Here is a 15,566-nt window from a genome sequence, read left to right as displayed (position 1 = left end):
CTGGTCTCATATACAGGGTGTTTCAAGAAATGCATCTAATATTATAAAAAAATTACAGAAAGGAGGCATCTGCGTGTTACCTGCGGCCTTCCCTTTCCTTTGGCAGAATGCATTTTCAGATGTGTACAAGCAATAATCACAGTAGTAATAAAGAAATTAAAACAATTGACTTTTCAGATAATTTCAAACAATTACTTTTTCGTTGAAGGCATTTTAGATGTTATAGATGCCCTGTTTGGTATGCCGGTTTCAGTTTCCCCCGCTAGATTAGCCAGATTTCATTGCTTCGCGGTGATTATCAGTGGCTGCATTTTGACATTTTCAAAATGGCTGTTTGATCATCACGCCACCGTGCTTATTGTTATTTGCGAAATGCCAAAGCAGCATCCTTTTCTGAAGCATTTCCTGTGGGAAATTGTCGGACACACTTATCGTGGTTGTTTTCAAATTTTCTATAGTATCTGACAGCTACTTTCTTTTTGTAATCATACAATCTTATGATAACTGGTCTTGGATGGCCACCCTTCTTATGGTGAATTCTGTGATTTCTTTATACAGACAATGTTACACCAAAACGCTGAGCAAATATGCCTGTTATAACTTGGTTACTAAGATCCTCTTGCGTTTCAGGGATGCTTTCCGGGACGCCAAAAACAACCATGTTGTTCTGTCATGCCCTATCTCCTATAGCTCAATTAGTCCCTCTTGTTAGTGTTCAATCGCACTGTCAGCTCCTTGAATGGTAGTCCCGAGCTTTTCCACTTTTTCTAATTGCTCAGTGAAGCTTTCCAGTTTACCTTCTGTGTGAGTAAGCTGAGTTTCATTCTGCATTTGTTTAGTTAATATAAGTTGCAGCAGTTCATCAGCAGTAGGTCGTGGATTCCTCGTAACGTCACCGGGAAATCATAACGTCAAATATGTTCACAATGCGCTTGAAAATTAAAAACAACCGTTTCGGAGCAGCAGAGCAACAAAAAAAGGGTCACTTGAATATAATTTGGATACAGGGCAATAGTAACCAACCTGCAAAGCAAACTAGGTGTGCTCGAATAGCATTGTTGAAGAAACACTGCTGCTCCCACTGAAGGTTGGTCGTTCTAGAGATGCTTTTAAGTCCTCTTCTGCTGGTGACGGCGCCTAGAATTTTCCACAGCATCGTCACAATGATGTCACCCATAGTCAACTGCTACAAGGAAGACGAGCAAAGTAAGGCAGGAAATTGATAGCTTGGAAATCAACAAGTACTGCTGACTGGGCGAGTTGGTGCATGATAAAAGGATATTGCTTTAGCGCAGCTCAGTTTGAGCGTGCAGAAAGGTGCTATACGGTCAAGAAAGGAAAAAAAAACACCGCTCACACTGTCTGTTTTTTGCCCTTCTTGACGGTATAGCATCTTTCCTTCATGCTCAAATTGAGCTGCACTAAAGCAATATCATTTCTTCATTGATAGCTTTATCCGCTACATTTGATTGCAAACGGCACGATCTGCAAAGCAAGCCAGGCATATTAGAACAACACTGATGAAAAAATGCTGCCGCTCCCACTCCGCTGTTAGGTGTGTCAGTTTTGGTTTCACCTTCCAGATTTCATTGCCCTCCTGTGATAACCAGTGACCGTCTTTGAAAAGTTTTAAAGTGGCTACGAGCTATTCGCAGGAAGGACTTGAAATTATCTGTTTTAGTCGACTGTCTATTTTATTGGTTAACTAGGTAATTCTTTTAATTTCTATGTTTACTGTTGTAATTAAAGTTTGCGAGTACTATATCTGAAGATGCCTTCTGCCACTGTAATGATAACACGGATACCTCCTTGCTGTAATTTTTCAATTCAGACACACACACACACGCATGCACGGCTGGCGAAATGAAGGCGTCTTACCTGCCGTCCTCTAGTTCAATGAGCAAATCGCACGTGTTCCGATGCGAGAGGCCTGCAAGAGTATTCCAAACCATTGAAAAGGAAGTGATTAGGAATGGGCGCTCCAAGTTTATCGTTTATCGCCCCAATTGTCTGCACACGTCAACAGCGTCAACAGACAAGCGTTAGAAATGTAGGCTCAGCCCTATCTCGTGCCTTTAGAAAAGGTGACAGGCAGATTGCACATGTGCTAGAAAGCTAGAGGGTGACTAGTTTCTCTTTTTCGGCAACGATTCCTTGCATTGTTATCTATGTTGCCAGCAATCAAAAGGATGAGTAGCGGTCATAATCTCTAGATGTTAAGCACAACACAAGAACGAAAGGAGTACAAAAAGTTTTTTACAAGAATGACAGACAATTACGAAAAACCCCAAGCAGCGGAATACGCCAAAGCTAAGCTATAACGGGTTCCTTACATGCTATATACACAACCAAGAAAGATATATTTACAGTACAAATGCAAGGCTTGACGTGGTGGCAGCTCCGGAGTCGAGTTGTCAAGGCTCGTTACGTCTATGAAGTATGTCGCGCCACACGTGCACGGCCGCTGGCTACACAGTCGGGTCTCTGCAGTATGATGTGATTGCAGCGTCGGGTGTCCGCAATGACTGTACCGCTCGTCCTTGGGATGTACACTCTATGAAACAAAACTACAAGACATCGTTCGCATCCTCACAAGGAATACATCGCTCGGCAGGGCTCCTCTCCTGGTCGCACCCCACAGCTCACAGGGCGTTGCTGAGAAGGCAGGGGCAGCTGGCCAAGAGCTCTGCTGACAGACTTTTGTCAAACGCCGTGCCGCTATCCTGCACGTCTATGCCTCTTGCCGTTCCAAACCACCTTTCCTTCTCCCGTTCTTTCCTCTGGCCACAACGACTCTTGTGCACCTTCCCTAACCTCTTCTTCTTTGTGTTCTTTTTTCCACCTGGCCTGCTTCAATGTGTGGCCTTCTTCTTTCTTTATTTCTTCAATTGATGTTGTTTTTTTTCTCTCATTTTTGCTTTCTCTTCTTCTCCCTCTTCTACCACTAGGTTACATGTTCATGAAACTAGCTCCTCTTCTGCGGCAACATTTCCCTGCAGTGTTATCGACTATGGCTGCTACACGTCCATTGCAGAATCGTGCGGCACTGCATCTGCTGATCGATAGTGACAGCTGCGAGCCGATGAAATTCCAGTTCCTTCACGAGCAATTCACGACAGTGATGCTCAAACTGTCAGGTCCGAGTGGGAATTCAACAGAATTTGACAGCGGAACTAGTGGAATGCAATAACTTCATGCAAGGTATTCCGGGAAACTTGAGCACTTCCACTTCCTCCTTGCTCTCATTTATAGCTCTGGCGGTGTGAATTGGGTTCAAAGCATAGATTTGCAGGCGTTGTTCCACGCTGGAGTGGAGCGCTGGCTCGGTGAATCTGTTGGCAGCTCAGACTCTGCTGTTAGAATAACATGGCTCGGCATGGCCGTGCACCAAGGGGTGACACTGCATCTGGCGCCTCCGCGCATCCAAGGTTTCCTGCGTATGCGCACAAGCACCACCATGGGAGACACTTTGCGCTATCTGCTACAGCACTGGAGTGTGCTGCTCCTGTCTGCTGCAGCACTGGAGAGCAACACTCCTTGGCTGGAGTTAGTCTTGCCAGATGCTACCGAGGACAGCAAGTTCAAAAGAAGAAGAAACGTAATGAGTGTTCTTATTTTTGAAAATGACTATAATTATGATTGAAAAATGGCACTCAAGTACACAGGAAGAGCTTAAAAAATCATCCAACCAGTTTGTCCAATGAAAATGTGTGGAACTTTTAATGATAGCACATAGCTACAACTTAATATTGTCACCAGGGTCATCTTCATTTGGTTAAAAGCACATTTGCCAGTGCATGATTAACAATAATTGCTGATCCCCCCAGCATACGTTTGACTTCATCACTCAACCATAGGTGTGTGCACGGGGGAGCAGGGGAGGGCGCTGCGATGAGTATTCTTTGCCTTCCTTGATGGAGAACCTGGTACACGCCACACACTCACGTACCCAGTCATCAAGAAACATTCCGTTAGTAAATGATGAACGCTCATTTGTGAACCTGATGATAACAAAAAATAATCATATTTGCTGGCAAAATGTTAATGAGCCTCCTCCTTTCTCTAAACTCTCTAAACAAAAAAAAAATGCTATAAGCTCCTATAAGTTACTCTGTGAAAAAAGAAGCCCTAACTGGCCTATGATAAGCAGAACTGGTAACTCTGGCTGGCAACTGCATCTCTCTGATTTGAGGCGCGGCCATGACTGTTGCACTGCCAATGCACGGAGCATTCCCACACTGAGCCGTATTCACCGTAATGGTAAATTCTACTGAGAGAGCAGGTGAGAGAGTGACGAGTGGGGAGACTATGTGATTGACAGATTCCAAGCCCCAGAATTTTCTGTGAGGCAGAAGTAAAGTACGCGTGAAATCAGTCAGTCACATGTTCTTCATCATCCTACTAATACATAGTATATTTGCGCAGTGCCGCATTGGACAGACGTCTAGCTGTCATTGTCACCACCCATACCAAACAGCAGTGTCAAAACTATGCATGGTTGCTACTATTGTCGCCGCACTATCCAGCTGAAAAAAATTCGGAGACTGACGTTCAAAGGTCATGTGACTCGTTGATTGCGCCTAGTCTGCTTTTCAGGCGAGAGCACTGCAAACTCCTCCTGACTGCTCTGTGCAAAAAAGTGCTCTCGCTCTGAAATACGTGGCGCAAGGTTGACAATGAGAAAAAAAGACTAGACAGAAAGAGCGCCAACTCACAACTAAGTTTATTTTCATGAAGCATTCACAATATATAGGCTCTTGGAGGACATGCGCAGACCATTTCATTCATCGAACGTGCAGGCATAAACATTTTTATGATGTAATAACCGATAATTGCAATCATGAAATCTGGGAACCAGCAACAAACAGATATGTTTAATGTAAAGACGTCGAAAAACCAAACACACCCAAGCCTGCGCAAAAAAAAAAAAAAAGCGAGGAAAAACAAGCAAAAAAAAAAAGGCCTGACAGACACTTCCTAGCACCCAACTAAAGTACATCTAGATCCAACAGCTGGAATTCACTGTTATGCAACACAACTGAAGGCACGCTGACGCACGAGTCACCTTTCTTCATTATGTGAAAGGCTTCGAGTAACTCCCGTGCCAGCGCATCCCGGCTCCTTCCAAGTACTCGCGTGCGATCGAACTGCGGCGTGCAGCCACACGAAGCACAGTGAAAGGGCAAATGAGACCTTGTTCCATTCCTAATTGATAAGGCATGCTCCCTTAGACGGTCATTTGTACAGCGCCCTGTCTGGCCTATATAGACCTTGCCACAGCTCAGGGGAATTTCATAAACAGTGCCCACAGCACAATGCAGGAACAGCTTTATGTGCTTCTTATGGCACACTACCTTGGCACCTCTTGAAGAAATGCGGGCACAGAGCCTTGAAAGTTTATGTGGAGCAGAGAAAACCACTGGCACATGGTGCCGATTTGCAACCTTTTTCAGGTTGTGAGAGATTTTGTGCATGTATGGTACAACATGCGGTCTTTTCCTCTGTTCTTGCAATGGCTCTGGCCTCCTGCGTTCTTCCTTCAGCCTCTGCAGCAATGTTTCAGACACACTGACTAAGACCGAATAAGGAAACCCGGCTGCAGTGAGCCGCGATACCTGAATGGAAAAACTATCAAACACTGTGTGCTGGCATGACTTGGACAGCGCAGAACAAAAACACATAGCAGCTATAGACCTCTCCACCACCTTAGAATGTGCAGAATCATAGGAAAGAAGTCCTTTAAGTCCTTTTCTCGTTCTAGGGCTGAATTTCCAACAGACATGACCCTCGCCCAGAGTTCAATGGGCAGTTCATACGTAAAAATCAAGCCTTTTGCATGTTGTCGGAACAGGTTCAAAAATCTACCTCGCTAGAGTGCGTTACAGGGTTAGTAGAAGTTAACACCACGAGAAAATCGTCCAGATATATAAAAATCTTAGGGACTTTTCCTGAATAAACGTCATTTTCTAAAGCACGATCAATAGACCCCCAAAAAATGCTACAAAGGACAAGTGCAACGCAGGAGCCAATACAAATGCCCTTTCATTGAATAAACAACCCATTATTAAGAGAGACAAAGGTGCTACGAATGTAAAATTCTAAAAGTGACATGAAGTTGGAAATAGATACGCCAGAGGTATTGATAAAAGTTGTGCCCCCATGTTCCTCGATACAGTCCCTTACACAAGATAAAAGTTCATTATGAGGCACTGAATAAAAAATAAAAAAAGATCCTCAACGTCAATTGAGAAAAGATAAACTGATGTCACTTCTGCTTTTCAAGAAATCTATGACGTCATAGGAGCTTTTTGTTGCAAAAGGATCTACAAACGCTAACGTATTTAAATTTTTCAACAGATAGCGACTCACTTGCAGCTCTCTCAGTTGATAAATTAAAGTACGTTAGCGTTTGTAGATCCTTTTTCAACAAAAAGCTCCTATGATGTCATAGATTTCTTGGAAAGCAGAAGTGACATCAATTATCTTTTTTCAATTGACCTTGAGGATCTTTTTTATTCAGTGCCTCATAATGAATTTTTATCTTGTGTAAGGGACTGTATCGAGGAACATGAGGGCACAACTTTTATCAATACCTCTAGCGTATCTGTTTCCAACTTCATGTAACTTTTAGAATTTTACTTTCGTAGCACCTTTGTCTATTTAATAATGGGTTGTTTATTCAACGAAAGGGCATTTGTATTGGCTTCTGCGTTGCACCTGTCCTTTGTAGCATTTTTTTGGCATCTATTGATCGTGCTTTAGAAAATGCCGTTGATCCAGGAAAAGTCCCTAGGATTTTTAGATATGTGGACGATTTCCTCGTGGTGTTAACTTCTACTAACCCTGTAACGCACTCTAGCGGGGTAGATTTGGTTTTGAACCTGTTCCGACAACATGGAAAAGGCTTGATTTTTACGTATGAACTGCCCATTTACGAAAGCTTGCAGTTTTTAGATATTAACCTGACTCTGGGCGAGGGTCATTCCTGTTGGAAATTCAGCCCTAGAACGAGAAAAGGACTTCTTTCCTATGATTCTGCACATTCTAAGGTGGTGAAGAGGTCTATAGCTGCTATGTGTTTTCGTTCTGCGCTGTCCAAGTCATGCCAGCACACAGTGCTTGATAGTTTTTCCATTCAGGTATCGCGGCTCACTGCAGCCAGGTTTCCTTATTCGGTCTTTGTCAGTGTGTCTGAAACATTGCTGCAGAGTCTAAAGGGGGAACGCAGGAGGCCAGAGCCATTGCAAGAACAGAGGAAAAGACCGCATGTTGTACCATACATGCACAAAATCTCTCACAACCTGAAAAAGGTTGCAAATCGGCACCATGTGCCAGTGGTTTTCTCTGCTCCACATAAACTTTCAAGGCTCTGTGCCCGCATTTCTTCAAGAGGTGCCAAGGTAGTGTGCCATAAGAAGCACATAAAGCTGTTCCTGCATTGTGCTGTGGGCACTGTTTATGAAATTCCCCTGAGCTGTGGCAAGGTCTATATAGGCCAGACAGGGCGCTGTACAAATGACCGTCTAAGGGAGCATGCCTTATCAATTAGGAATGGAACAAGGTCTCATTTGCCCTTTCACTGTGCTTCGTGTGGCTGCACGCCGCAGTTCGATCGCACGCGAGTACTTGGAAGGAGCCGGGATGCGCTGGCACGGGAGTTACTCGAAGCCTTTCACATAATGAAGAAAGGTGACTCGTGCGTCAGCGTGCCTTCAGTTGTGTTGCATAACAGTGAATTCCAGCTGTTGGATCTAGATGTACTTTAGTTGGGTGCTAGGAAGTGTCTGTCAGGCCTTTTTTTTTTTGCTTGTTTTTCCTCGCTTTTTTTTTTTTTTGCGCAGGCTTGGGTGTGTTTGGTTTTTCGACGTCTTTACATTAAACATATCTGTTTGTTGCTGGTTCCCAGATTTTATGATTGCAATTATTGGCTATAAAATCATAAACATGTTCATGCCTGCACGTGCGGTGAATGAAATGGTCTGTGCATGTCCTCCAAGAGCCTATATATTGTGAATGCTTCATGAAATTAAACTTAGTTGTGAGTTGGCGCTCTTTCTGTCTCGTATTTTTTTCTCTTTGTCGACCTTGCGTCACGTATTTCAGTCTAATATGTACCAACTAGCCCAACATAACGTACTGTTATGCTCTCGCTCTACCAATGCATGACAGTACTGCTGTTCGACCGCGGAAGAACGCCGGCTCTGCATAGAGCACTTTCACTGTGCTTTTGAGTTCTTCTGGTCTCCCGATGGAATTCGCCATAAGAGTCTGTAGATGCACTGCGCTGTAGAAATGACAGAAACGGCTTACGTGATTTTCACTTTACCAAAATGTAGGCCGTGGATATCAACATAGCCTTACTACTGAAATATAGGCTGTGGTGTCAACATCGCCTATTCCAAGCAACGTCTTTATTTTGTGCTCTTTAGGTGATGCTTAGAATTTTTATGATGGACAAGTTACGAACTTTGATTACTTCGGATAGAATTTTGACTTGTTACGTTAACAGATACTTTTTCACAACAGCAGTTGGTGAGTTACTAAAGACGATTAAATAACAGTAACATTGCAGGTATATGTGCAAATATTTGTTTGTTGGCTCATGATTGAACAGCAGTACCGCGTATTGTAAGTAACAAGGACCTCGCGATCTATAGCTGGGTGTCTTAATAATGATTACTGGATTACCGGAGACCAAATTGCAGCAGTTTCTCATGAAGATGCATTGAATCAGCGGTGGCATCTTCCTGTGATGCCAATCCATGGCTTCACCAGGAAGACAGGCATCTTGCCATGCTTTGTTTTTACAAATATAGGTCTCTTTCTCAGTTGTATAAAAAATTAAATTTATGCTTTGAAATAAAAACTCAAAAGGAAAGCATGGGACACGGTGCCATGTGAAGAAGCTTAACCTAGCAGCCCTGTGCTCTCAATGGTGTAAACGTACAGTGGTAATGTTAGTTTCCTTGTGCAAACTAATGTTTCATTAGGGTGAATGTTTCATTAGGGTGAAGCCGCTGAATGAAGATGCTCGCACTTGTTTTGTGTGATGTGTGGAGTCCAGCTGAAGTACAACTATACATAATAACTTCCTCCATTACGCATCGTGTATACGTACCTGTTAGAATAGCATTCCACAATTTGCTTGTGGAAACTTTCTTCCAAAGCATGGTTATGTTCATTGATAATTTCTTTAAGCACAGCACAATCATAGTCGAGCAATCAAACTCGTGCTACATCGTCGATAGGTTCTATCATGCTGTCGACAAAAGTAAAGTTACATCATAGCAGATCCTTTATTCACCTCACATTTTAAAGAAAGGTTAAGTTACGCACGTCATTTCAGAAATATTGTGCTCTGCAGTGCATTTTGAAGGCAGCTTTCACTTTTGTTCTTCGTCTCTACTCTTTGGGAGCACCTATGGTTTCTTTTGCGGAAGAGTGTGCTATTTTGAGCTATAGTACATGAGTTGCATGTGACATCATTTCCGCCTTTCAATGCAAGAGACTGCCCTATTTAAGAACATTGAGTCGGGCTGTGCATGCACCTTGCTGTCGTGTTTCAGCTCGTCCGTGTCGTTAAATTTCTTCTACGCGATATGGCGAAAGAAAATGGACACGTGCTGTGACAGGTGTTCTTTGAAGAGCTCGTGGGGCTGACTTGAGTACATTGCTGGCATTAGCCCTCACGATCTGCACAAGTACGCTGCACCGAATGTCAATCAGCTGCCTGCCAAGACACACAATGACATAGTATTTTATTTAGTGCTTTCACTAAGACACATCGCACTGCAACTATTTAGAGTTACAAGTCACGGACGGCCACCACTACTTCAACAGCGTTTCTAAGAGCGTCGCAGCAAAATAATAGAGAGTGCTTAGCAGTGCATACGGCAGGAGGGGAACAGAAGAGACGACACAGAGCGCTAAACTGCCAACAATTTATTTCTTGAGAAAGTGTTTGCTTTTATTTTGTCAGCATTTGTACCAGTCATGCGTGAAATACAATAATATTGCACAAGTACATCACAAGGACATCACAAAGCCAAGCAAAGAAACAGTTTTTCTTTATCGCTAAGTGCGACAGAAGGGGCGCTATCACAATCGTCTTTTAATGAACATCTTTTCGGCCTTTATGATCGCACTTGCTGTGTGATCCCTGCATGTTGCAACTATAGTGCAATATGAAAACTTTGGCCTGCACCCACACATGCTGCAATAGAAAGCGAACAGATTCGCAAGAAATAAATTGTTGGCAGTTCAGCGCTCTGTCTTGTCTGTTCTATTCCCTCCTGTTATACGCTGGTAAGCGCTCCCTATCATATTGTGCAAACACGCCCAATCCTACTGTCTCTTTAGTAGCAGCAGAGCGCAGCTTCTATCGCAGTGTGTCGTCGTTCCAAGCGAAGTTAGTGATGCTATCAGTTTACAGTCGAAGCTTGTTTTGTCACCTTGGATAAGAATGCTCGAAGCAATCTTCGTCATTGTCGAAATGCATCGGCATCGACAAGATTGTGTCTTGATGGATGCGGACCCGTGTTGCACCGCGGACTTAGGGTGGGGAGGGCAGTGTTAGTGTTGTTCGGGAGGCCCAAATGCATCTTTTGCACCCTGTTTCAGGCTCCTTGAATTGCATGCCCACTACGACAGCATCCAGCCCTGCCTTCTGTAATTTTTTACAGCAGTGAAAACATGCAGATGCTGCGGAAGTAGTCCAGTCATATTGGCCCTGACCCAACGGCAGGCTCAATGCCCAGTCTGGGTTCACATTGTTCATTAAATTTATAGGTTTCCCTTAAAAAGCGAACACCCTCATATAAGTTGCAGCTTTAGGCTAAACTGAGCAACTCAAGAGGCGTTTAAGGGAAAAAGCTCGGCTGTACGTCACTCTGAATATCTGCAGGCAGCAGTCTGGAGAATCGACATAATCACGTCAGTATACCTGTTAAAAGCACTAAAGTTTGGGCGAGTTTGTACTTGAACATGGTGGTATTTTGAGCATGTTTATTAATAGACAAGGAACAAAAGACAAAGGTTGACAGACAAGCCATCCTTCCCGAGAAGGGTACCTCGGTCTATTTCAGTCTACCTAGAGAAATATTTGGAGACTGACAATTGATGACTCTTACTACATTTCTAGCTCGTGCTCTGTTGTGAAATTTTGTGCCAGGAGAACCTGGTTTGCTTTAGTGCTTTTAGCTTCAATGTTGAGGACCTTCATTATTCTTTGCCAAAAAAAAAAAAAAAAAGAGCGCTCCTCTGTTTACCTCTGTCTTTTACTCCTTGTTTATTTATGTGCTCAAAATACCACCATATACGTGATAAATGTGGGCACACTTCAGAGACACAACTACGAAGTCACACTTTACTTCTAGTGCCAGCAATGCCGGAAGAACCCTCCACCCAAAATACCTCCTAGGTTTCCGCCTCTACATGTCCCGGCATGTGGCTACTGCATCACCCACTGATCTTCAGCGGCACTGATGGCCCAGTCGTTGAGGAGTGGCTGGCTGCTTACCACAAGGTGAGCGTAGCGAACAAGTGGGACGATGCAGCTAAGCTGACCTATGTAAGCTTTTACTTGTCCGTCGTTGCTAGTCTCTGGTAGCGCAATCACGAAGCCGACATTGCCAGCTGGGATGCGTTCAAGACCTCCTTTTCGCAAGTCTTCGACCGCCCTGCTGTGCGAAAACTCCACGCAGAACGACGACTTCGTGAGCGCACTTAACAGCCAGGAGAGATCTTTACTCAGCGAAGACATTGTTGACTTGTGCAAGCGGGTAAACCCAGTGATGCTCGAAGCCAACAAAATCAAACAAATCCTCAAGAGCATATGCGATGACGCATTTCAAATGTTGTTAGCCAAGGACCCACAAACCATAGCCGATCTCGTCAGCTTGTGCTAGAGTTTTGATGAATTGCGCAAGCAACGCGCCCAAACACGGCGCTCACAGAAAACATCGCAACTCGATCGCGGTCTTGATTCTCGGGGACCAGGCTGGCTCGCATGAAGTAGTTCGTGTGTAAGGAGGTCGCTTGGCAGCTCTTCGTTTACAACAATTCACAGCACGCCCGAACCAGCACAAACGCATCCTCTGGCCCCAGATCATCTGGCCCCGGTCATAAGGCACCTCATACAAGATGAGGTAGCTGACGCTTTGCCTTTAGTTCGTTCACCACCTCTGGAGGCCACATCCTTAACGTATACGCAAGTCGTTGCAGCCAGAGCACCTCGACAGCCCCTTATGCTACCTCACCAGTCCCTGTGAAGTCATCACCGACTCCGTTCGACCGACCAATCACGAGGTTTCCGAATCCGTGGCGCATTGTAGACAACCGCCCGATTTGCTGTTCTTACGGTTACGCATGACATGTGGCTTGCCTGTGCCGCCGCTGCCCTTTCGTTTACAGCGACACCATCTAAAAATTGTCGCACGACTCTCGGCGCTTTAACGACACAGCACGTCAACAAGAATCCTCTTCACCCGATCCCCCCCCCCCCCTCCCCTCAGTCAATCTCCCTAATCTCCATCGCCCCAACGTGGCTCTTTGTCACCTATGTGCCGCCGACCCTGCCCTTCAGATGTGGAAAACTAGATGCCGCAGATCCCGAGGCATGAAATGCGTCGTCGTCAAAAGAATCAAGTTCTCGCATTTCTCCGACAAACCTGATCGACGTTTTTGTGGATGGTTACCCTATCCTTGCACTTGTGGACACTAGTGCTGCGGTTTCAATAATTGATTTAAAACTTTGCCACCTGCTTCAGAAGATTACCATGACGCCAAAGGAATTGTTCCTCTGTACTGCCAGTGCTCACCATATTCGACCGTCAGCTGCCTGTACCGCCCGCGTTCTCATCCAAGATACTTTGTGAACCGTTGAATTTCTTATGCTACAAGCTTGTTCTCATGATGTGATCCTCAGCTGGGATTTTCTGTCTCTTAATCATGCGGTTATCGACTGTGCTCGTGCTGAAGTGGATTTCTCTGCGTTGTGTGCCTCGTCTCCAGAAGTTGCATTGAACAAGCTATTGTCGTCGACGACATCGACATACCACCAACTAGTGCAGCCTTTGTTCCCGTATCTTGTGCCGATGTCTCTAAACCTGCAGTGTTGTTTACGCCTTCCCTAACATTCCGAAGTCGCAAAAGCCTCACGTTGCCGTTTGCTGTCCTAGATATTTCGGCGGGCACTACCAATTTGTTTGTCACGAATTCCTTGCTGTTTCCCACAACCTTGTGTTGTGGAGAATGGTTTGGAACATTTCAAGACTTAGACATTTCCTCCATCTTCGGCCTTGACGAGGGAAGTGATTTGCAGCCTAGTGCACTGGCGCTATCTCCCCGATAACCTGTTCATGAAAACTTTAATCTGTTTGGCCCCTCAATTGATGATGAACTTGAAGAACCACACAGGGAGAAGATTCTAGAACTTCTCCAGTTTTGCGGCTCGTTCGATTGCCAGCAGACGTCCTTAAGCCGAATGCACACAGTTGTTCACCACATTAACACCGGCTCCCAAGCGCCTTTGCTACAGCGTCTCAACCGTGTATTTCCCGTTGTGCATCGTGTGATTACCGAGCAAGTGGCCGACATGCGTCATTCGGCCGTCCAGCAGTCCCTGGTCTTTACCTTTGGTTTTCGTGAAGAAAAAAGACGGCTCGATTTGCTTTTGCGTCGATTACCGCTGTTTAAACAAAGTTATGCGCAAAGAGGTATACCATTTGCCGCGTATCAATGATGCCCTGGACTGCTTGCAAGGCGCTGAATTCTTCTCATCACTAGACCTACAATCCGGTTATTAGCAGGTCCCCTTGGCACCATCAGATCACCCAAAAACTGCGTTCATGACGCCCGATGGGCTATACCAATTTAATGTAATGCCCTTCGGCCTTTGTAATGCGCCAGCAACATTCGAAAGGATAATGAATAGCATATTGCGTGGGCTAAAATTGAAGACATGCCTATGTTACATAGATGATGTCGTATTTTCTTGTGACGGCCACCTCCATTGTCTCAGCGAAGTCCTAAGCTGCCTCACGAAAGCAGGCCTTCAACTAAACATCAAGAAGTGGCACTTTGGAGCTCGGAAGCTCACAATACTTGGCCACGTTGTCTCAAAATATGGCGTCCTTCCAGACCAAGAGAAGCTTCGTGCTGTCGCTGAGTTCCCGAAGCCTACGACTGTGAAAGCGCTTCGCAGCTTCGTCAGACTGTGCTCATACTTTCTCCGCTTTGTGAAGAACTTTGCTTTAATAATTGCACCACTGACACAGCTGATCACTGGCCTTGGACACATCTCTGATTGGTCCCCAGCATGCAATGATGCTTTTGCAACATTACACCATCTCCTTACTTCACCACCTATTTTAGCCAATTCGACTCTACTGCTCCAACCGAGGTGCACACGGATGTCAGTGGCATAGGACTTGGCGCTGTCCTTGTTCAACGCAAGCCTGGCTTCTCGGAGTATGTAGTTGTGTATGCCAGTTGCACCCTGACCAAGGAAGAGTACAAATACACAGTTTCTGAAAAGGAATGTTTGGCTATTGTTTGGGCATTACAAAAATTTTGTCCTTACTTGTACGGAAGCCCATTGGATGTCATTACAGATCATCATTCTCTCTGTTGGCTTGCTTCATTGAAGGATCCTTCGAGCCGACTTGGACGTAGGACGCTAGGTTTACAGGAATTTGATATTCACGTCATTTACCGCTCAGGCCGCAAGCATACCAATGCAGACGCTCTCTCTCCTTCACCCCTTTCTTCAGCCGTTACACCAGTTTATTTTGCCGAAACTACCACCGACAGCATGGATACCGCTGACATGCCTTCGGAACAACGCAAGGACCCTTGGTCTCAATGAGCCTCGCAATGAGCCTCGTCGAACGTCAATGAGCCTCGCTCATTGACGTTCTCTCCTTGTCTTCGGTGACACTACACCAGTGTCTACCTTGTGCACTACGTTGGCAAATTCTGCACTATGCGATTCAAGATGCCATGTTGTACCGTTGCAACTATCAGCCGTATGGTAGGAAATGGCTTCTTGTTATACTTGCTGTTTGCACTCCAACATGTGCGCGTATTTCCACGCAGACCCTCAAAATGCCCACTTGTGTTTTGAAAACATACGACCAGCTTCGCCAGGGTTTTTTCTGGTGTGGAATGTAGTCGTAGCTTCACAAGTACGTACGTTTCTGCACTGAGTGTCAGTGACGGAAAACAACTTGTCATGCCTCTGGTGAGTTACAACCATTGATGTTTCCAGCTCGACCCTTTGATAAAATCGGCATCGACCTCTACGTCCCACTACCTCGTACTCCTGCTGAAAATCGCTGGAATATTGTGGCCGTTGACGGTCTCACCCGTTACGCTGAAACCGTTGCTTTACCAGCTGCTGCTGCTCGTGATGTCGCTTTGCTCATCTTGCATAGCTTTGTCCTTCGCCATTGCGCGCCACGTGAGCTGCTTAGTGACCGTGGGCGTGCGTTTCTATCACAGTCGTCCAAGAGCTTCTCAGTGAGTTCACTATTATTCATCGCACCACTACAAGCTATCACCCACAG

At 45.1% G+C, this 15,566-nt stretch overlaps 1 protein-coding gene across 5 annotated transcripts in view; it reads left to right on the top strand.

Annotated features, from left to right (window-relative positions):
• LOC119169167 (DENN domain-containing protein 2D) overlaps positions 1 to 15,566 on the top strand; it is a 647,735-nt gene that overhangs the window by 508,082 nt on the left and 124,087 nt on the right. The window lies entirely within an intron of this gene.

Source organism: Rhipicephalus microplus, chromosome 2 (assembly GCF_043290135.1).
Source record: "Rhipicephalus microplus isolate Deutch F79 chromosome 2, USDA_Rmic, whole genome shotgun sequence".
Taxonomy (NCBI): Eukaryota; Metazoa; Arthropoda; class Arachnida; order Ixodida; family Ixodidae; genus Rhipicephalus; species Rhipicephalus microplus.
This window is presented reverse-complemented; position numbering and strand designations above follow the sequence as displayed.